General features: G+C 46.4%; 1 protein-coding gene across 1 annotated transcript in view; it reads right to left on the reverse strand.

The window, feature by feature from the left end:
• Positions 1-22802, reverse strand: part of EIF2S2 (eukaryotic translation initiation factor 2 subunit beta) — a 238439-nt gene that overhangs the window by 101366 nt on the left and 114271 nt on the right. The window lies entirely within an intron of this gene.

The raw sequence follows: 22802 nt of genomic DNA on the forward strand, positions 1-22802 counted from the left end.
AATATACTCATTGGCAACATGTAACGAGAGGGAGCTCACATTGTTCGGTACCTGGTGGCTCACTGGAAGTTCTCAGTCTTAATGATATGCTTACAAGAAAGGTGGGCATCCACTAGTATACATCTAGACTGCTATAAAATCTACCAAATATGTGCTAAGCAAGGCATGGTAGGGAGACCAAGTCGGGAGCTGATGACTGGAGTAAAACATCAATTCCTTCCTCCAAAATTAGAGGGATAATGTTTGTGAGAATGTCCCGATTGTGGAGATCCACCTAAACCTTACAGATTCTTGTAGGCAATGCCTTCTGATTAACTTCTTTGATCCCCTGTTCCAGATTTACATGTGTGATAAATCTTTGACCCATGTAAACTCCAGAACTTAGCTAGGACTTGGCGACTATCCCTTGTTCCTAGTTGAAGGGGAATTATCCCCCCTCACCTAGTCTCTTTATGGGTGTTAGGGAGAATTCTCAGAAATGTGCCAATTCCCCTTCTACCTTAGAGACCACACAGCTCTTTTTGCTGGACTTTAAATTTCTAACCTGGAGAGACCGAGACCTTTTTCCCCACTCATGTATTTTTCTGTGATTTGGATGGTTTCTTTTTGACGTTGGAGTCGGACAAACTCCATAGGCATCATCTTTACATTGTGACACACAGCACCTTCAGTGGCGTGCCAGAGGGAAGTCTTAGACTTCCCAAAAGTTTAAATACCATCTCTTTGTGAAACTACAGTTTCCAAGAACAGTGAAGTGAAATGGTCTTTACTTACATTTTGTAACTTTCTAGACCCAGCACACACTCTTACCATAGGTTGCTGTAGGGGTTACTTAGTATCCCCTTGGTCTAGTTTCTCATTTAACATTTTATGTTACCCGTTCTACAATTAATGGCTGGTGGCAGTGGTTTGCTTTTACTAGCATTGTGTGTTTTTACTGCGGCCTGCGTCCGAAGCCACAGTAAGGCACCCATAGGTGCCCATTTTGTCAAAAGGCCATGGTCTTTTTTCGCCATTTCTTGTCAGAAAGGTCCTACTTGAGATTTACTCTGCGTGCCAAAACAGGTTTGGTCCCTTTGTTAGTTTTGCCTTTGGCGGGATTCACAAGCCTCTGGCTCCAGTATGTCGGCCAGGGGCAGGAAGCGAGGGAGGTGCCCGAAACTCCCTGTGCTTAATCCCCTTGGTTACAGGAATGCACCCAAAGGTGATTGGCCGGCTGGCAGTCCGGCAAAGACAGCCAGGAGAGTGTGATTGACAGCTAGGCTGGAATGAATGGGAGAAACCTGCATAAAAGGAGAGGCTTTTTGGCTTGGACGGCAGATTCGACCACTGGACGAAGGAATCCGAAGAAGAACTTGGAGGAGGCGCCTGCCAGCTGCAACTCCTGCACCGTTGGTTTGCCCGTTGAAGCCCTGCTGCTGTGCCGAAGCTCCAAATTCGTTTTGACGAAGTCCTGCAAGGACTTCTCCCCTTGAGTTGGTGGGACCAATCAACTCCAAAGTGAACTTGTTTGGACATCCTCTTGAAGCTGGCTGTACTTCCACTGCTGCTGCTAGAACCGAAGGGCCAGGGAGAGGAACACCAAACCGAGAGAATCGCTTTAAGTCAGACGCGAGTGCCAGGAAGATCCTCCGGACTTCCCTGAAGCAGGAATGACCAAGCCCGAGCTAGTGCTGGACCCCAGAAGTGAGGAAAGTCTGAAGTGGTATCCGAGAACTGTGATGTTGCCTTTTGCTGTCGACGCGAAGAGCTGAAACCACGAAGTGCCGCTGAATTGAAGTTTGCCCATTGCTGCTGCTGACCTTCCCATTGCAGTGCAGGATTCCCCAGATGTCCAACCTCTTGTTGCCACGACGGAGGCCCAGGAACACAAGGACCTGCAGAGCTGTAGAGTAACAGAAGCCAGCTTAACCATTTCATCTAACCAAAGGTACTGTAAAGTCGAAGAGCTTACCTCTTGTTGTGTAGCCTTACTTGCTCTCAGTTGAGACTTGTCTTGGTTGCCCTTGCAGAGTTGCTTACAGCTTTGCCCCTCACAAGCCTCCCAGCTTGTGGTCCTTCAAGTGAAAATTATTTCTACAAACCTTTCTAAAAACATTGTGCAACACTTTACCTACAAAAAGGATCTTTTTGTAGATTGAACTTTGTTCAACTAACATTGACTGTCCTGGTTCCCTGAGAGACTACCTCTGACTGCGTTTGCCATCCCCCAGGAAAGGGTTGATTTACTTTTCATTGGAGGGTTCTTGAAAGTACTAACCAGTTTATGAATTATTTGTTAACCTTTGTTTTTATTCCCCAATCTAACCTTTGCACCAAACTACATTTCTCTAAATGTGTCAGTGATAAATCAATGTCCGCAGTGTCCTAGCTATTAGTCACATAAGGGTGTAGGAAGTGTTTGTGTGCCATCCACAATGGGTATCATCTGATTTAGAGAAACCAAGTGTGTTTTGAAGTATATTATAATTGTTACAGGTTTGCTCCCTTCTAAAGAAGGCTTATACAACTTTAATAATGGTTCAATCAGGAAACCTCGAGCGTAAGTGTTTATTTGAATAACTGTCACTGTGAAACTGTTAAAACCCTACTGCTCGCATTGACCACTCTTGAGATAAGCCTGGCTGCCCAGCCGCACTTACCAACTGCGCCTGGCACACGGGCCGTTCATGCCTCACATGCTTGTAATATCACTAGTTTAGCTGCAACCTAACTGCATTGTATAGTGTCCTTGACCCCTTGATACAGTACAGTGTCCACCACTAGCCTATTTAAACCTAGGTACCTACTGCACGGTACTCATTGGTCTCAGGCACCTACGCGCACCTTTCTTGACTTGCAGGAACATGTTGTATCCATCATTGTACTATAGCATTATAGCGGCTACTCTTTTACCATGACCCAGGAATACCATACTGCGCCTTCCTCCTTGGCGTCAGGCCCCCATCTCACATACACTGCCTAACGTAGTGATTAATAATTCCACTACCTCTCAACCTAAAAAAACTAGCGCCATATGTGAAATCATCCTCTCCCTCCCACATACCTTACTAGACATAAATCTTAACCTTCGCGCAAGACTCACAAAATTATATGAACCACTGAGAAGAACCATACTGCCAACCAAACTGAAAATAATATTACCTACAAAAGCCAAATCAGATTGAAATCACAAATGCCACCAAAATTAAGAGACAAAAGTACAAGTCTACAGACACCAACTTAACTATTCCCAGCCAAGTCAACACGTAAAAAGAGGCATCACCACTTAAAGGAGCACTTCTCAACGTGAGATCCCTTGTCGCCCATGCCCTTGACATAGCCGATCCAATTACAGAAAATAACCTGGATTTCCTCGTGGTAACCGAGATTTGATTACACAATGCAGCTGGCCCGTCATTAATGTTAGCCATCCCAGAAATTTACACTATAACAAGACCGAGACGGCTCACGAGGTGGCGGAATCGCTATTATCTCAAAATTGAGCCTCTCTCTCAAACATCCCCTTTTCAAACCCTACAATCCTGTGAAAACCTCTGTTAAATTCCAGATAAATACACAAACTCTCACTATCCACCTAATATATAGACCCCCAGGGTCCTCTCGGTACCTTTGAGGAGGATTTATATAGTCTAATTACCAACAACCTTTAACCAACCTCTCAGTTTCTCGTATTAGGAGATTTCAATCTAGGCTTTAATGATCCTATGGACAGACAAGCCTCAGATATAGCCAATATCATCAATGCCTCAGGCCTGTCTCAAAGTCAATAAACCCACTCACTCAAAAGGGAGAATACTGGACTGGATAGTGGACAACTGTACAGTCGCTATCTCCTCCATCTCTCCTCAATCATGGACAGATCACTCACTTGTGGCTTTTAACCTATCAACAGCCAGACCTTCTCCTACGGTCTCACTGCTAGCGCCACCTTATCTAACTAGAAATAAAAAAAGTATTACAGTGGACAAAGTTATCCCTGCCATCCTACCCACTCTAAACGCTTTGCCTGACAATATAGACCCCAGGACTTTAGTCCAGGAATACAATAATATGCTCAACACATTGCTCAAATTTAGAAAAAGTAAACCCAAAGCGCACCTTAACAAATGGTTCACGCCCCAATTAAGAGACCTAAGACTTCTAAAAAGAAAAAGTGAAAACTCCTGGAGACTATGCCCTTCAAACGAAAACCAAGCCAAACTAACCTCTATTTCCTCACACTTCAAAAATGAAGTGTACCCTGCCAAAAAGAACTCATGTTGAACCCATCACCAACTCAAACTCCAGCAAGAGGGAACTTTTGTCCATACTGAAAGAATTAGAGTCACCAATAGCTATACCAGACTTAGTTACCAAGGATAAGATTTGGTGTGCAGATATCCAAAATGCGCTACCAAACAAAATCAATATGCTCCAAACCAAAATACAGCAAAAAAACGACCCATTACCACAGTGCCATTCCTCCTCAAAATACTGGAAAAAGCCGCCTATATCTAGATTCAAAAACACCTTGATCTGCACAAGCTCCTAGGAGCTAGACAATCTGGCTTCCGCCCATTACACGGAACGGATACCGCCCTAATCGATTTAAAGACAAATTGATGAGCTGAGAGATGGAGGGAGAACAGCACTCCTGCTTTTACTCGATCTTTCAGCTGCATTTGATTTGGTCGACCATAAGGTCCTTTGCAGACACCTGGACTCTGCTGCCCACTTCTCTCCTGAGGCCATCAAATGGTTAGAATAATTCCTCAGTAAGGGAACAATGAGAGTATTTTCCCCTCATCGGCTGCAGCTGACCCTACCCCTATCTTATGTGGCGTTCCTCAGGGCTCGTGTGTCTCGCCAACCTTATACAACATCTTCACCAAACCCCTGTTTGACGATCTGGACCTTCTGGGTATCACCTACACTAACTATGCAGATGATAAACAGATTCTCTTCCCACTTTCTGGGGATCATTATAAGGACTCGGAGTTGGTGAACAGAGTATATCTCATCGCTCAAGCATGGATGGCCACTCATGGCTTGTGCTTGAACGACGACAAGACAGCTGTTAATCTTGAGTTCACACAATCAAAAAACTAGGCCAGGAATTCTCCTCCAACATTGACGGAAATATTAGGGTCTCCAAGGAAGTAAAAACCCTTGGCTTCTACCTGGATTCCCCTCTATCATTTGATACAGTCAAAATCCCTGGCCTCCACCACCACCTATACTTACAAACTGTTAAGAGCCGGCAAGCCTTTCCTTTCTAACAGTTGCATGATCCTGGCCATAACACTAATTCTCTCCAGGATCGATTACTGCAATGCCCTCTACAGCGGTGCTAATAAATCAACCAACCAGAAACTACAAACACTACAAAATAATGCCTTGCGAGCAGCGCTAGGCATAAATAAAAGCACACATCCGCCAACAAACGTCAACATAAATGGCTATCCACAGACAAAATACAATTAAAAATGATCTGACACACAAAGCTCTTACAATGCCACCCCTAGCTACCTTGTGAACAAAATACATAAAAAAAACCTATTAGACCAACCAGCGTTACCAACACGAACAGACTAGTAGTACCTAGATTTAAGCTAACCACGATTGGTGGTAATAATTTCCCTGTGAAGGCTGCTAAAACCTGGAACCTACTACCAAACAACCCAAGAGCAGATCAACGCTACCTACTATTTAGAAGGAACGCCATCCAACATTTCATCTCTAATGACCACGAGTCACCCATCTGTACCTGCCCACCCTACTTCTAGGTCTGACACCCGACACTGGTCCCATTTTCCTTGTTGAATTATGATAGGTTATCTGTACCATTTTTATGCAATTCACTGCTTTTTATTACTCCTGTATATTATTGTATCTTGTATAATTTTTAACTTTGTAAGCTTTGCATTATCCTACTTGCTGCGCCCTGCTACCCACGGGTCTGGAGCACATTTGAAATTAATAATACAAACCAACCTGTGTAGTACAGACTTCTACCAAAGGTTGGGTTCCTGTTGCTGTAGTCTTCCAAAGGATGCTGCACACAATCTTGCCTAACACGGACGCCCTGGCGACCATGGCATGGAACACCCCACCTCGTCTGGGGGAGACCGCCGTGGCCATGTCGTGTGTCCCCTGTGTCTTTGGGGAGGAGGGCACGTGTGAAGGTTGATGCGGCCGCATAGGGGGAGTCGCTTCCTCTTTCCCCGAAGGATGTCCAGCGATACATCTTCAGAGTGGTAGGGGAGGTAGGCTTACTGTGCCCCATACCGTCGGCAGGTCCGCCGCAACCTCAGTCCCCATCAGGGTTTTCACGGTCAGCGCCGTCTCCTCCCATGTTCTCCTGGAACATTTGTAGAGACCCCATGTTCTCCTGGTACTGGTCGCCCGAGGAAGAAATAGATGTGCCCTGGAGTATGGTTGAGGCCTCCCACAGAACCCCCTTTTTTGCATCCCGTGGGTCGGGTTCAGGGATAGCATCCTCTTCTCTGGTGTCCTCTACACCAGCTTGGTCGACGCCTCCCGTCTCGGGGGTAGGGATACTCTGGGTACTGCCGGGGCTACCTTTAGTGGGTCAGCCGCCTTGACCTTCAAGCGTGCGGCCGCCACCAACTCAATCGTCGGCAACTTCTTCACCTGGGCCTTCTGGGATAGGTTGTCACCTTCTCCTGCTAATTGGTCTTCTCTGGCTTTTCCCGCAGCTTTGCCGGGTTAGCCCATTTCCTCTTCGAAGAGGAGCTGGAGCGATGGAGGCAAATGGTGAGGATGAGCGCAGAAAACAGACTTGCAGCGCTTGGCCTCGTCTTGTGCCACCACGGATGGTTTGCTATCAAAGGACTTAAAAGCCTGCTCTTCAGAGCGGCTGGTCCAGGGTGAGGCATGCCCCTGCTTGCCACACTGGGCAGAGGCCTTGGCGCTGAACCACACCCCCAGCCTACTGTGACGATCCGTCACGGTTCATTTGAAGAGGCAGATTTCACAATCTGCTTCCCAGTGATCTAGATGGCGAGAGGAACGGAGGGGGGTTTGTCCTACAAAAATTCGGTAATCGGCAGCTGGAGCAGAGCTTGAAAAGGAAACTTCCGCTTTCTTCTCTTCCAACATGGTCCGAAGTGCGGAGTAGGCCCAATGGCCTTCTGGAATCTTTGATGAAACTTCAACGATTCTGGCCCGTGAACGGCGTAATTCACATACAAACGGATCCCCGCATGTCGGCCAAAGGAGCGAAAGAACACTGGCTCTGACACAAAAGTAGAACTCGAAAAAAGCACGAAAACGAAGAATAGCTCACTGAGCAAAACACAAGGACTCCCAACACTTGAATGTGCGTTAAAAATCTGAAGATGGCTGCCAGAGGAGGTGCTTAGGGAGAGGGCAGTCATCGGCTGGGGGGTAGTATGACCCAGAGTTCAGTGATTGGTTGAGGAGAAATACAGTTTGTAAGTGAAAGCAAAACTTTTATTTTGCCAAGGATTGCCAGCCTGACGATTGGGAATGAGCATGTGAAACCATGCCAGACCGCATGCTGCAAAAGACAGGGGTCTTCTTACTATTCTTGGGAACAATATTTCACCCAAGAAAATGTAGTGTAACATTAAGCCAAGTCTGAGGGACTTCCAGTGGCACTGCACAAAAGGTGCCGTGTGTCACAATGCAAAAGCATATGCCTATGGAGTTTACCAGACTCCATAAAATAGTAAGGAACATAAAAAGTCAGTCAGAAAAACACACGATTGAGAAAAAGGTTCCACTCAGGAGTAAACAAAGCTCAGAGTCAAGCAAAAGAGCTACGTGACTCCAAGGTTAAAGGAATTGGCAGAGGAATGAAAATTATCCCCAAAAGAAATGTATTTCAGTTCGTGAATTCAACATTTCAAAACGTTTCTTTGAGGAGTGTCCAGAGTCAGAGGGAGCATGAAGTCGGCTGCATGAGTTCCCGTTGTACGTACAGATGTCAACAGGGCGTGCCAGTAATACTATCCCTAGTGGGACGTCCACTGTCCCCACGGTCCTTCATTCGTCGAGGTCCCTCAGATTGTTTTGTTCTGACAGGAGGACATGAGGTTGCATGAAGTGTAGTGTGAGTACAGTTGTATCCAAGCAGATATAGTCAGAAAGCTCATAAAACATCTGTGCACCTTCTCTCGGGGGAGGAAGGGTGAGCGCATGTGAATCTAAAAGGATGCAAGCATAAGAAATATGATTATGGTGAGTAATGTATCTCTTCTGAGGCTTGTGGAATCTGCTTAGATCACACGCTATGCATAGATTAGCGAGCAGTGTTCGAAGGTGGAGGGTCATAAGGAGTAGCAGCAAATAGTTTTAGAACTGATTGTCCCACCTGTGCATCTGTTTTAGAATGTGTGTCAATGCAGTAGTGCTTAACAACTGGTAACGTTTTTTCGACTGGATGTTCCTCCAACGTATTCCACATCTTTGACATGCAATGTCCACAGCTGTGCGGCTTTGGCCATTTTTTTCGGCAGATGGCGTCCTGCGTTAATGTCCCTCGAAGGCCTCAGTTCAGGGCGACGTCACAAGATATTACAAATAGGATGCACAGCGCCCATAGCCCCAGTTTGTGTTTTTCCCTACATAACGTGTCACATGCTCGTACACAACCGCTGCTTGACTGCACATAGCCTTGCAGGAACGCAAGCAGCAATAGCATAGAAAATTCTTCAGCGGGGCGGCTGGGAGGGCAATGTGGAATACGTTGGAGGAACATCCAGTCGAAAGAACTGTACCAGTTGTTAGCAAAGTTTGTATGCAGTACCCTTTGTGTACACAACTACGACTACAGTTGTAAGCAAATTAACTTTTGGTAGAAGTCTGTACTACACAGTTTTGATAGCGTGTTGAGCAACCAGGCTTATCTCAAGAGGGGAAATGTGAGCAGTAATGAGGTTACACAGAGGTCTACAATCACAGGTGTTCAAATAAACTTACACTCAAGGTTTCTTGAATAAACACTCATTCGTCAGTTATAAACCATTCACTAGAAGGAGGCAATTATATAACACAAATCTACTTCAATACTGTACACTAAGTTTCTGAATCAGACAAGCCCCTATTGGAATGGCCCACAAACACAACCTACACCCACAAGTGACTTTAATGACTATTTATTTGTTTAGCACACAGCAGACCGAAGGCATCGTGGTGGTTGATTCAGTGTTGCTTATACTTGGTTACATACAGTTCAGATCCGTAGGTGTTAATTTGGACAATGTTATACATTTGTTACATACATGCATTGAGGAGCAGGTAACTAGGAGAACAGGTTAGTTGAAGAGGGAAGTTTTGAGTTTTTTGCGGAAGGAAAATAGAGATGTTTCAGCTCTGAGGTCGGTGGGGAGGGAGTTCCAGAGCTTCGGGGCGAGGAAGGGGAAGCCTATACCTCCTGCCTTAGTCCTGTTGATGCGAGGTATCGTTAGTTGATTGGTGTATTGTAATCTGGTCGGTCTGGTGGATTGAGATCTACATAATGTGTCAGATAGGTATGAAGGTGCTGAGAGGTTGATGCCTTTGTGCGTAGTTGTGAGAATTTTGAAGGAGATACGGTCCTTGACTGGGAGCCAGTGAGCTCTCTTCCTCGCTTGAGTGATGTGGTCTCTTTTCGGTATGCTGAGGGCTGCCCTGAGGGCGTTGTTTTGGGTTGTTTGGAGTCTAGATAGGTTTTTTTTGGATGTGCCGGCTAGGAGCGCATTACAGTAATCTAGTTTGGCTCCTATGGTGGCTCTAGCGATGGAGAGGCAGTTATCTTTAGTTAGGAATGGTTTTATTGGGTTGATAAGTTTAGTACTCAGTGCGGAGGCCGAGACTATGGCGCTGACTTGTTTGTCCATTGACAGGGTACCGTCTATGTGAACCCCCGGTGTTTTGACTGAGGATAATACTGGGATGACACAGTTATCTATGTTGAAGTTGAGGGTGGATTTCTGGCCTAGAATGAGAATTTCTGTTTTGTCCCCATTCAAGCAGAGGCTGTTGGTGGCCATCCATGCTTGTATGGTGGAGTAGATTTGCTGTAGGGTAGTGGCATCTTGATGGTAATGCCCTGTTAGGGGAAGGAGAACCTGTGTGTCGCCAGCGTAATTTGTATATGTGATACCTAGTGCGTCTAGTTTGTCAAAGAGATGCTTGGTAAAAAGATTATAAAGCGTAGGGGCAGTACATGAACCTTGTGGGACACCGCAGTGGATGATGGAGGGTGCTGCATGAGCTGTGTTCGAGAATACTTTCATGGCTCTGCCCTCTAGAAAAGAGGTTACCCAGGATGCCGCGTCCTTAGAGAAGTGCGCAGCCTGCGTCAGATGACTGGTGAGTGTGGTGTGATCTACCAGATCAAACGCTGCAGAAAGGTCCAGGAGAAGGAGGAGCGCGGGCTTGCCTTTGTCCAGGATGTTAGTGATTTCGTTTTATTTTTAGGTCTAGAAGGGCGGTTTCAGTTCCGTGCCGTTTGCGGAACCCAGATTGTCTTTTTCCTAGGATTGCGTTCGATTCAAGGTATAGTTGAATCTGTTTGTGGGCAGCCTTGTCTAATATTTTCAGGAGGAATGGGACTGTTATGGGTCGGTAGTTATTGGGGTTAACTGGTCTAGCGTTGGTTTTTTTTTTTTAAAGAGAGGGCGCACCCATGCCTCTTTAAGGCTGTCTGGGACTATGCCTGTTCTGAATGACGCATTGATGAATGCCATGAGAAGAGGGGCAAGCGGTTCTGCGCAGTCCTTGATTTTTGGGTGGCACACATCACCCTTACATTGTGAGGGTTTGAGGTGTCTGAGGATGTCAATGACATCTGCTTCGGAGATTTCTGTGAATGCGAATTTGGGCATGTTCCTAGTTTTGCTAGGGACATCAATATCTTACTTTTGGCATTCAGAATACTTTTCAAAAGGAGTAAAAGGCAAAGGTTATCAGAACATAAGATTACAAATATTCTTAGACAGTGCAAATATTTGGAGTTCACCAGAAGAGTCAATTCAATAGGCCAGGCCAAAGTCAATGAGCTAAAGTCTTAGATAGGATAAAGCAGGTTTTGGTAAGTAAACGGAAAAGTCTCTGCTAAAGTTCTCAGAAGTAGTTTGCAGAAAGAATAATCATATGTTAGGTCACAAGCTGATTAGGCCTGTGAGTTGCAAAAGTTTCAAGCACTTTCACTGCGAGAGTTAAGTACACTCAGTCTTGTTTTACAGTACCTTACAATGAAGAAAGAGGCAGCTGATTACTTCTATTCCTGGCAATTCCTGCAGAGCTTGCTGTTCCTGGGCTTCAGTCGTGGGGACAAGAGCGAGGAGGTCGTTTGACTCCTGCACTGCACTGGGACAAAAGCTTGCAACTGGCAAACTTCAATTTCAGTTGCTGTAAGCAAAGCACACAAACTGGTGTCCCTCTCCCTGGTTCCACGGTTTCCTGAAGCAAATGAGGAAATTCAACCAGCTCTGAGATAGGTGTCCAGGTGGCTTACTTTTGTGTTGCTTGGTCCACCGAATCAAGGGTTAAGTCGTCCTTGCAGGGGCTTCTCTGTCGATTAGAACTTCGCAAGTAGGCACTGCAGCAGGGCTTCAGTGGGCAAACCAACGGTCCAGGAGTTGCAGCAAGCGTCCTCTTCGGTGCCTTCGTCCAGTGGACGACTATGCCTTCCAATCCAAGAGACTTGCCTTTTATTCAGTTCCGTTCTCTGCCACTCACCCAGCAGGTTGGATGTCCTTGCCGGACAGTCAGCCAGCCAATCACCACAGAGTGCATTTGGGTCTCCTAGGAGACTAAGCACAGGGAGTTTCGGGCACCTCCCTCGCTTCTTGCCCACCCCCGACACTCTGGCACTAGAGGCGGTCTTCACTCCTGAAGCCTGCCAAAGGCGAATGAACAAAGACCAAATCTGGTTTGGCGCGCAGAGAAACATTCGAGAAGAACCTTTCCAAAAAGAAATGGTGAAAAAAGAAGACCGGGACCAGTTTTAAGAAAGGAGGCTTTTGCGCCATCTTGAAAAACATGGCTCCTGCGATTTAACGTTACCAGAGCTACGAATAGTTTGCAGTCGGAAAAATTCATGGCAGTTCGTTGTAAAACCACTGCCACCAGCCATTCTAAGGAAAGGGTAGCATTTGACTGCTACATGAATATCTAGACACGGGGGATACTAAGTAACACCTCCAGCACTCTATTGTAAGATAGGGTGTGCTGGGTCTAGGAATTTATGGTTCTGTGCGGTGACTTGGGTCCACAGACCATGTGGTGAATATAGTGAGGCCCCCACCCGGAGTGTGACACGTCTGTTGAGACAATCGCTTGCGCTTCCAGATCATGGCAGGGTTTTCCCTTTAACAGATTTTCTCTTGATCACCAGCGTAGGATCTGTGCTAGTGTTGGCGAAAAGACCACTAGGTTGTCGCATCGACCACTTGCCTGCAACCATTGTTTCGCCAAGAACTCCTGCATTGGTTGCATGCGCAGACACGTGTGCGCGACTAGATAAATGCACAATGCCATCATGCAGAGAAAATACATAGCTTTGCGTATGCTTAACTAGAGACCGGCTTAATATTGGGGTATTTGCCGAAGCATGTTCTGCACTCTTTCCATGGAAGTGAAGGCCAAGCCTTTACTTGTGTCCAATATAGCTCCTAGGAACTGTATTGAAGTGTTTGGTACAAGACTTGATTTTTTTTCTCGTTTATTAAGAAGCCCAATTGGAAGAGAAGATATATGGCTCTTTGCATGTTTAGTCTGCAAAGGTGGGGAGTCTCCCCTGTGATCAGCCAGTCGTCCAGATATGGGTACAGTGGGATTGCCTCCCTGCGCAAGTGCGCAGCCACCACCGCAGTACCTTGGTGAAAACCATTGGAGCTGATGCTATTCCAAAGGGCAGCACCTTGAATTGTTAGTGCTGGTCTGCTACTTTGAACCGCAAGTGTTTTCTGTGCGCTGGGAACAATGAAATATGAAAATAGGCATCTTTCATATCCAATGTTGCCATGTAATCCCCCGTTTTAGCAGGGGAATTACTTCTTGTAGCCTTGTCAAGCAGAACTTTTGTGGCTTTTCAAAAGTGTTCACAGGGCGCAAGTCTAATACTGGGTGCATTGTCAGATCTTTCTTCGATACAAGGAAGTATGTTGAATAAATAACCTGATTTACCTCGTATGGCACAATCTCGATGGCTTCCTTGAGGAGCAGTGCGTTGACCTCTTCTATTAAGATTAGTTCCTCTTTTGATGTTTTCCTTTGGCACGAAGGAAGGTTTGATGGTGTTTCTATGAGCTCCACGCAATAACCTACGGCTAATGTTGATAACACCCACTTGTCCCCGTTTCTTCCCTCCCATGCGTGGGTGAAGTTTGAAATTCGTCCTCGTACTGGGGAGGCATGGGAGGGGACCAGTAGTGGGTTGTCATTGTTTGGGAGGCGTTCCTGCACCTCTAGAAGTGGAGGCTCTCCCTCTGCTGGCCTCTAGGATAGCCCTGGGACGCTCGACCCTGGTTGCTGTTCCATGCAGAATTCTGGTTTTGACCATATCCCATACTCTTTGGGATTTTTGTCTGCGAAAAAGACAAAAAATGTTTCTGCCTCCTTGCCAAGTTTGCTTGTTGGTAAGTTGTCAAGAGATTTGAGTGTTTCATACTCTTCTTTGGACGACTTTAGAGCATCCTCCACTGCTTTGCCGAATAGTACATTAGGTTCCACTAGCATGTTGAACAACATTGCCTGCGTCTCCAACTTAAAACCAGACTGGCGAAGCAAATCATGGTGCTAGAGAATGGTTCCTTTAGCAATTAGGCGTCCGGCATGGTCTGCAGCGTCGAGGTTATTCTTTAGCAGACTGCTGGCAGTAGCTTTGCCTTGAGCTGCTACAAGGGCAAGTTTACTTCGTAGAGGCTCCTGAGCAGAGTCACGAAGAGCTGAAATTTCGTCCCATTTATTCCAGTCATAGCTCGCCAACAGTGTGGAATTGTTGGGGATTCTAACTTGGTACACTGCTGGAGTGGCCACCTTCCTACCCAAAGTGTAGAGCTTCTTGCTCTCCATTTCTGGGGGGCGGGAGCTTCTGAAGAGGCTAGGTGTACCCGCCCTCTTTCGGGTAGTTGTGACTACCAGTGAAATCTGGTTTAAGCTATCCTCTGATATAATGGATCAGATGGTGCTGGCCGGAATAGTTTTTCTATTTGTGGGTTGACTGTCCTGGTTTGATTGGGCGTTTGGTGCATATCCTCTGCAAAATCCTTGTCCTGCTGAGTTTCGTGGGTTTCAATTCCGAAGTGCTCAGCTGCTTTGATTAATAGATCATTAAAGACTGGCTGATTATCCACTGGGAAGAGTCTAAAGTGTACATTTCTGACTCATTATTATCACCATTACCATCCCCAACATAGCATTCATCCTCCTGACCCTCCTGATCTTCCTCTGTATCTGCGTGTATGTCAAAGGTCTGCAGTGCGAGACCTTTTAGTTGGAGGTTGGGATGAAAACAGGGGTTGAAGCGTGGAAGACCTGGGCTGAGAGCTTGAGCCTTGATCAGCTGGGGGTGTATTTTGAACACTGTCTTCTGATGACCACTTAGAGCTGGGGAAGACCCCCAGAATAAGGTACACTAGGTTGTTTGGGTAGGATTTTTATTATGTAAAGCTTGACTTAATGGGCCCTCATCCTGAAGGACACACTCTTCCGCCTCTTGTGGGGCAGTCAGTATCCTCCACCCTAGGACTTTTCCTTATGGCTCTTGGCCTTTTAGGAGGAGGATTTTTGGGAATGATGACCTCTAATCAGTGTTTCTGGGACAGCCAAAGTTTTGTGGGCGGAGTTTAGTCTTATGGGGCCTGTCATGAGGCGACCGGGACTCGGAGTGCCCAGAGGACAGGTAATCCAATGATCTGCCCGTAGACGCCGAATCTCGTCGTTTATCTGGAGGAGCCAACACATCGCCGCCGGTTGTGTGTTTAGTTTGGTGGGAAGATGCAGTGCTCTTGCCGCCGGGTGTAGTCCCCACAACAGAGCAGCCGGCCTGTCTTCCAGGGTCGGTGGCTAGCACTTGAGAACGTGACTGTTCCCCAGCGTCGCTGGAGGCTCCCTTCACGTTCATAGTGGCTTCGGCCTGCACAGTGTGATGGGCCCAGCGCTTTGTCCTGCGATCCTTTAGGTTTTGGGTCTAAAAAGCTTACAAGCTCGACAGTGCCCTTCGTCATGGTCCCAGTTCAAACAGAGGTTACAGACCCTGTATGTCGATCCACGGAAATGTTTTATTACAATTTGGGCAGAATTTAAAGGGTGTCTTATCCATGTCTGGGGAAGGCCCCGGGCGATAAGGGGAAGGGGAGGACAAATAAATTGTATAATAACCACCCCCCACTCGCCCTACTTTAAGGGCCGTTGGGCCTTCCGACTCTGAAAAGGGTCAATTGAAAGCTGACCGTCTGATGGAAGCTTGTCCTTTTCTTTGTTCTTCACCGCGTCGAGAGCATGGTGTAGGGTGTAAAAAGGACAGAAAGAAACCATCTTTGGAGAAGAAAATGGCGTTAGCCGAAATTGAACCCAGCTTAATGCGACCGCTCACGATGGCAGAAAAAAAAAAAAAAACAACAACGTGAAGGACCATGGGTACAGTGAATGTCACTAGGGATAGTATTACTGGCACGCCCTGTTGAAGTCCCTTCGAGTTTCGAAAACTCAAACTTTAATACTCTGCAGCTTCCACTAGATGTCGGCTTATGCATAGCATGTGATCTAAGCAGATTCCACAAGCCTCAGAAATATATCTTTCATGCATTACTTACCGTGATAGCATTTCTGATTGTATGGGCCTAAATTCACATGCTGTGCATACAGGCCGACTTCTAGTGGTAACCTCAGAGTATTGCACCTTGTCTTTTGAGGATCGCAAGGGGACATCAGCATAGGCGTGTCGTTAACACTATCCCTAATGTGATTTGTGGTGTCCCTCCGATTGCATTTCTTCCGCCGTGAGGGAGCCTTAGGACTATCGTGAGCGAGCACAGTAAAGAGACAGTAGTAAAACATCCATGTTCCTTCCATCCAAGTGGGAAGGAAGGGTGGCTGGGCGCATGTGAATCTAAGCAGATAAAATCATCAGAAATGCTATTACGGTGTGTAATGCATGTCTTCTGATGCTTGTTAATCTGCTTAGAATCACATGCTGTGCATAGACCAGCGAGCAGTACCCGGAATTGGACTGTGAGAAGGAACAGTAGTGAAAAGATGTCTTAGTACTGCTTGTCCCACTTGAGAATCAGACTGTCTCTAGGCAATAATGTTTTGTAAATGTGTGTACAGAACTCCAGGTTGCAGCTTTGCAAATGGACTCGAGAGGAACATTTGCAGTTAATGCTATGTAAGCCCCCTGTGCCTAGACTAGAGTGCTCTAGGCTTGAAGGGCAGCTCTCAGCAAGTTTGTAGCAGAGTGTGATGCAGTTGACAACCCATTTAGAGATGGCCGATTTAGAGACCAGGTCCCCTTCTCTACCAGCTGCCGCTGAAATGAAAAACTGTTTTAGTGGTTTAGTTTTTTCCAGATAGTACATGACTGCCCTGCGCACGTCTAGTGTGCAGGCTTCTTTCTGCCACGTACTGCCGTTAGGATGGCTGTCTTTTGTGGGTGCTTCGAGGCTTGCTTTGTGCATAGGTTCAAAGGGAGACCCCATAAATCTGGTTAACACCACATTTAGGTCCCATCCTGGAGCCTGGTTGGAAATGGGAGAATACATTCTCTTACCCCATTCCATAAAAGGTTTTATCACTGGGATCTTCCACCAAGACACTTTGTGCTGGGACGTAGTGTAGGGTGAAAGTGCAGCTAAGTGAACCTTTAGTGAATTGAATACAAGACCTCTGTCCAGCGGGTGAGTCCGGTATAACGTGTAGAGGAACATTCAATGAGATTGATGCCTTTGGTATTACACCATGTTAAATATTAAAAGGTAATTATACCATGCACTGTCATCAATGGAGTTGGTCCCCAGGTGCTCTGGCGGATCTGCAAACGAGAAGGTGGGATGGGTTAGTAAGGTGAAGAGGGAGTAGTATAGTGAGAGGGGTGGTGTTGCGTTGGCAGCTTCAACTCGGTAGACACCAGATGCTGAGCTTTGGTGCGAGTATTGGATCGAGGTTAGTCCTCGTGTGCTGTTGGTGCAGCATATGTGTTGGTGTGGTGAAGTGCGTGCTGGTTGTTGTGCGAGAGATGGTTATATGTGTTTTTTTTAGTAAGATAAGTATGCAGAGATTGAGTTTTTTTGGTTAGTGGGTTATATGACATTTAACCTGCTAAAATTCACAATTCTGTCGAAGTGCAGCACCTGCCAGCCCCCACAACTCCATCCAAGTGCGGCCCCCACAATCCTACCAATACGTGACTCCGGCTAGTGCCCACAGTTCCATCCAAGTGTGGGCAATGTTAAGGGTATTTGTACAGTGCCCCGTCACCAACGGAGTGGTGGTGTTCTGTTGGCAGATTAATCTTGGTATACACCGTGCAACAAGCTTTGGTGCGAGCGTCGGAGCGATGTCAGTCCTCGTGTGCTGTAGGGGTAGTTTATGTGTTGCAGTGTGGTGAGGTGCATGGTGCTTGCGGTGCGAGAGGTGGGAGTGTGATTTTGAGTGAGTCAAGTATGCCAAAAGTTTGGGCTATTGGTTAGTGGGTTATATGTTGGTATCTAATCTTCGCAGTATGGCTAGTTGCCTAGGTTTCGGGAATCCTGCATGGTGCGAAAAACGGCTAGATTCGAGTCCTGTACAATGGGAAAGGGCCATGCCCAACAGACCAATTGAGTGTAGTACCACACACAGCTGGATTTGAGAGACAGTTTGAATGATTCAGTAGCATCTTAAAGCTCTGCTGCATTTGTCGTTCTGTACGGTGGGTTAAAGGCCTATGCTTGACAGAAGTGTTTGTTTGGGCGGCGCACTCCTGTTGTAATCTAGAACTATGTGTTGTGTTGTATGGGGATGTCGCTGTGTCTATTCCCCTCCTTGGGAGTCACAGCACGGTTCGTGGTCCCCTCTTCTCTACTGTCTTGCGAGTATGTGTGTATGAACTTCGGGGTGTGGTGGATGACTTGTTGCAATGCTTCTGTGTTAGTAGTCTTATGTGTTCAGTCTTTATTGTCCTCTTGTGGTTCTCTCATTGCGTCTTATGGTATGCCGTGGGGTTTTCCTTGGCTTCTGTTCGTGTTTGGTTGTTCATTCATCTTTATTCATTGTTTATTCATATGACAAAGCGTTTCCATTTATTGGAGTAGATTTGTCTTATGTTAGTTTTTATTGCTTCCCTGAGTAGATAGCCATGCACCTCTGACGAAGCTGGAGATGCCCAAACTAAGAGCCAGGACGCTAGGTTGAGAGTTTGCAGGCATGGAGATTCTCCCCCTTGTCCTGAGACATGTGTTAAGGGCAAGGCAGTTTCATCGGAGCAAGAGAAATTTCCATTAGATGGGAGAACCAGGGTTGGCATGCCCATAACGGGCCACCAGAATCATGGTAAACTGTTCCTGGTGCATCATGTGCACAATCCTGTTGAGTAGGGGAGTGAGGGAGGGTGGGGGGAGTTTCAGCGTAAACAAGTATCCCTGACCATGTTATCCAGAAACCATTTCCCTTCGACTGGTTCTGTCGGTAGCTGGAGGCGTAATCTGGGCATTGTGATTTTTCCAGAGTTGCGTTCAAGTCTATCTCTGGGAAACCCCATTCTGCGAAAATGTTGGAGCCAATGTCTTCGTGTAGTTGCCATTCGTACTACAAGGGAAGTCTCGACTGAGCACATCTGCCACAAGATTGAGTTCCCCTATGTTGGGAAGAAGCCTAGTGCTTTCCTTCTTTCTCAAGTTTCCCAAGCACTTCAGAATTAGGCAAGACTTCTGTTAACTGTTTTCTAAGCACTACAAGATAGTTCGGATTTAAATATAAGGCACAAATAATTATTTAGCTGAATATATTTGTAAAACTTAATGGGTAGTTATCTTTTCTGAAAGCACAGTAAACCACAGAATCTTCCGTGCCAAAAATGCAGCCTCTGCTAAAAGTAGACTACAGGCATTGCGTCAGAGGCTAGCTCTTGCTGAGCACACAGTGGCTGATCAGTTGTCCCTGTCCATCACAAGCCAACGGAGACTAAAAAATATTCAGCACGACATACAGAGTACTATGCGAAAACAGTTCTTTTTTTAGAAATTACTTGACCAGATCAAATACAATGTTGAATGAAGTGTTGAGAATGGCGGGAAGATGCGTTTATGTATGACATGCATTACTCACCATAATAGCATTTCTGATGATTATATCTGCTTAGATTCACATGCTGTGCCTATGATCCAGTGGTAACCGCAGAGTATTGCATCTTGTCTTTCGAGGATCGAAAGGGGACGTCGGCATAAACCTCCCTGTAAAACTATCCCTACCGTGTCCTGTAGTGTACCCAAAATCTCTCACGTGCCGAGGTCCCTTCCATTGCATTTTTTCTGCCATGAGGGAGCCCAAGGCCTATCGTGAGTGAGTACATAAAAGATAAAGTAGTAAGACGTCCATGTGCCTTCCACCCGAGCAGGGAGGAATGGTGGGTGCATGTGAATCTAAGCAGATACAATCATCAGAAATTCTATTACGGTGAGTAATGCATGTCTTCTGATGCTCTGCTTAGAATCAGATGCTGTGCATAGACTAGCAAGCAGTACCCAGAGTTAGAGGTGGGTTGTGAGAAGGAACAGTAATGAAAACATGTCTTAGTACTGCTTGTCCCACCTGAGAATCAGACCTAGAATGAGTGTCTAGGCAATAGTGTTTTGTAAAGGTGGGTACAGAACCCAAGGTTGCAGCTTTGCAAATGACATGGGGAACATTTGCAATGAATGCTATGGAAGTCCCAGTGCCTCGACTAGAATGTGCTCTAGGCTTGAAGGGCAGTTCTCTCTTAGCAAGAGAGTAACAGAGTGTGATGCATTTGACTATCCACCTTGATATAACTGATTTAGAGACAGGATCCCCTTCTCTGCCAGCTGCCACTGAAACAAAAAATTGGCTTGTTTTCCTCAGTGGTTTTGTTCCTTCCAAGTAAAAACACCCTGCGCACATCTAACATGTGTAGGCTGCTTTCGGCCATGTTAGTGGGGTTCTGGAAGAAAGTGGGCAGTTCTATTGACTGGTTAACTTCGAAATTAATGTAGGCGCAAATCGAGGGCGAGTGCTCAGAACCACCTTATCACTGAACAGTAACGAAAGGTTCTAGTACTGAGAGGGCCTATAGTTCACTAACCCTTCTTATAGAAGTGATAGCCACTAGGATGGCTGTCTTATAGGGGGATGTCTTTTAGACTTGCCTTGTGCCTAGCTCTCAAAGGGGGACCCCATGAGTCTAGTCAGAACCACATTTAAGTCCTATCTGGGAGCTGGGTTTGAAATGGGGGGGGGGGGGGTGATGAATCCTCTTAACCCCTTCCATGAAAGCCTCTCCAGAGTTGCGAACAAGTCAATCTTTGGGAAGCCCCATTCTGCGAAAACATTGGAGACTAGGTCTTCGTGTAGTCGCCATTCGTACTCCACAGGCAGTGGGAAGTCTCTGCTGAGCACGTCTGCCAGAAGATGGAGTTCCCCTGGAACGTGTTGGAACAGGAACATCCTGTGTGGCAGAGCCCATATCCAAATGTTTTGTGACAGCTTGGATAGCCCTGGAGAGTGTCCCCCTCACCCCCTTGTATGTTCAGATAGAACATGGCTGTGGTGCCGTCTGTCAAGATCCGGACTGTCTTCCCCTGTAACTGTCTGAAAAGCTTTGAGTGCTTTGAATACCGCCAATAACTCCAACAGATTTATGTGGTTCGATGCTACTTGTGGGGACCACAGGCCGTGCGCCGTCTGCTGAAGCAGGCAAGACCCCTCTCCCGCACCCTGTGAGAACTGAGTGGGTTGTGAGAGTGGCTTCTACTGCAGAGGTGGTGAAGGTTTTCCCCCTTCAAGAGGTTTTCCCCTCGATCATCTCTGCAGAGAGAGAACAAGGGCTACCGAGACAACTACTAGATTTTACCATTGTCCGCTGGCCTGACACCACTGGCTGTTAAACCACTCTTGCATGGGAACCGTTATGCAGAGTTTGTATGCAGTACACTATGCGACCACTAAACACAACTATGACTACATGTGTAAGCCAAACCAACCTTTGGTACAAGTCTGTACCACACAGTTTTTGGTAGCAGAGCCGAGCAGCCAGGCTTAGCTCAAGAGGGAATGTGAGCTGTAAGGGTGTTACACAGAGGTCACAAGTATTCATATAATCTTACACTCAAAGTTTCTTGGTAAAACACTTATTAATTTATTTCACAGTTATAAAACATTCAATAGGAGGCAATATATATCAAAAATATAATTCAGTTTATTAAACTGTACTGTTCTGAGGAATTTAAACTACTTTGAAGAAGGAGCAAAATGGCATAAGTTAATAAAAAGAAGATTAAAGTTACTCAGAGTTCCCCAGAAGAGTCGATTCAATGCAATAGTTTAGGCCAAAGTCAATGGGCTAAAGTCTTGTATAGAAGAAAGCAGTTCTGGTAGTTAAATGGAAAATTCTATGCCAAAGTTCTCAGAAGTAGTTTGTAAAAGAAAGATTCAGATGTTGGGTCACAAGCTGACTAGGCCTGCAAGTTGCCCAAGTTTCAAGCACTTTCACAGTGAGGTCGGGTTTTCACAGTACCTTAAAACGAAGAAAAAGATGCAGCTGAAGACACTGTTCCTGGCAGTTCCTCCAGATCTCACTGTTCCTAGCCTCAGTCGTGGAGACAAGAGGGAGGACGTCGAGGACTCCTGCACTGGGACTGGTCAAAAAGCTGTCAAATGGCAAATTCAATTCTGGTAGCTTTAGTCAAGCACACATACTGGTGTCCCTCTCCCTGGTTATTCAGTTTCCTGCAGCACTCTGAGGAAAATCCAACCAGCACCGAGAAGGGTATCTGGGTGGCTTAGGAGTTGATTGGTCCCACCAACTCAAAGGGAGAGGTTCTCCTTGAAGGGCTTCTCTGTCGAGATGAACTTGCCGATTCGGACCTGCAGCAGGGCTTCACCAGGCAAACTAACGGACCAGGAGTTGCAGCAGCCGTCCTCTTCAAGCTCGTCTTCGGTTCTTTCGTTCCAGTGGTCGACTCTGCCTTCCAAGCCAAGAGACTCCTTTTATCCAGTTTCCTCCTATTCATTCCAGCCAAGCTGCCACTCACCTAGTAGGGTGGCTGTCCTTGCCGGACAGTCAGCCAATCACGCCCAAGTGCATTTGGATCTCCTAGGAGACTAAGCACAGGGAGTTTCGGTCACCTCTCTCACTTCCCGCCCACACCAGACACTCGGGCGCCAGAGGCGGTCTTGTCCTGAAGCCCGCCAAAATCGTAGGAACAAAGGGACCAAACCTGGTTTGGCACACAGAGACAAACTCTAGAAGGACCTTTCCAAAAAGAAATGTCGAAAAAAGAAGACCGGGACCCGTTGAAACAAAGGGGGCTCAGACGCCATCTTGAAAAACATGGCTCCTGCGATTTAACGCTACCGGTGTTTGCGGTCGGGAAAAATCATGGTAGTTCATTGTAAACCACTGATACCAGCCATTTCGATAGGAAAGGGTAGCATTTGACTGCTACACGAGTATCTAGACATCGGGTATACTAAGTAACCCCTCCAGCACTCTATTGTAAGATAGTGTGTGCTGGGTTTAGGAATTTGAAAAGACTAGTAAAGTCAATTACATTCTCTGGGAAACAGTTTATCCCAGAGAAGGTATTTGAACCATGGGAAAGCCTGAAAGGCTTCCCTGTGCCACTGCA

The sequence above is a fragment of the Ambystoma mexicanum genome, chromosome 3p, assembly GCF_040938575.1.
Source record: "Ambystoma mexicanum isolate Mex_15411 chromosome 3p, UKY_AmexF1_1, whole genome shotgun sequence".
NCBI classification, from domain to species: Eukaryota; Metazoa; Chordata; class Amphibia; order Caudata; family Ambystomatidae; genus Ambystoma; species Ambystoma mexicanum.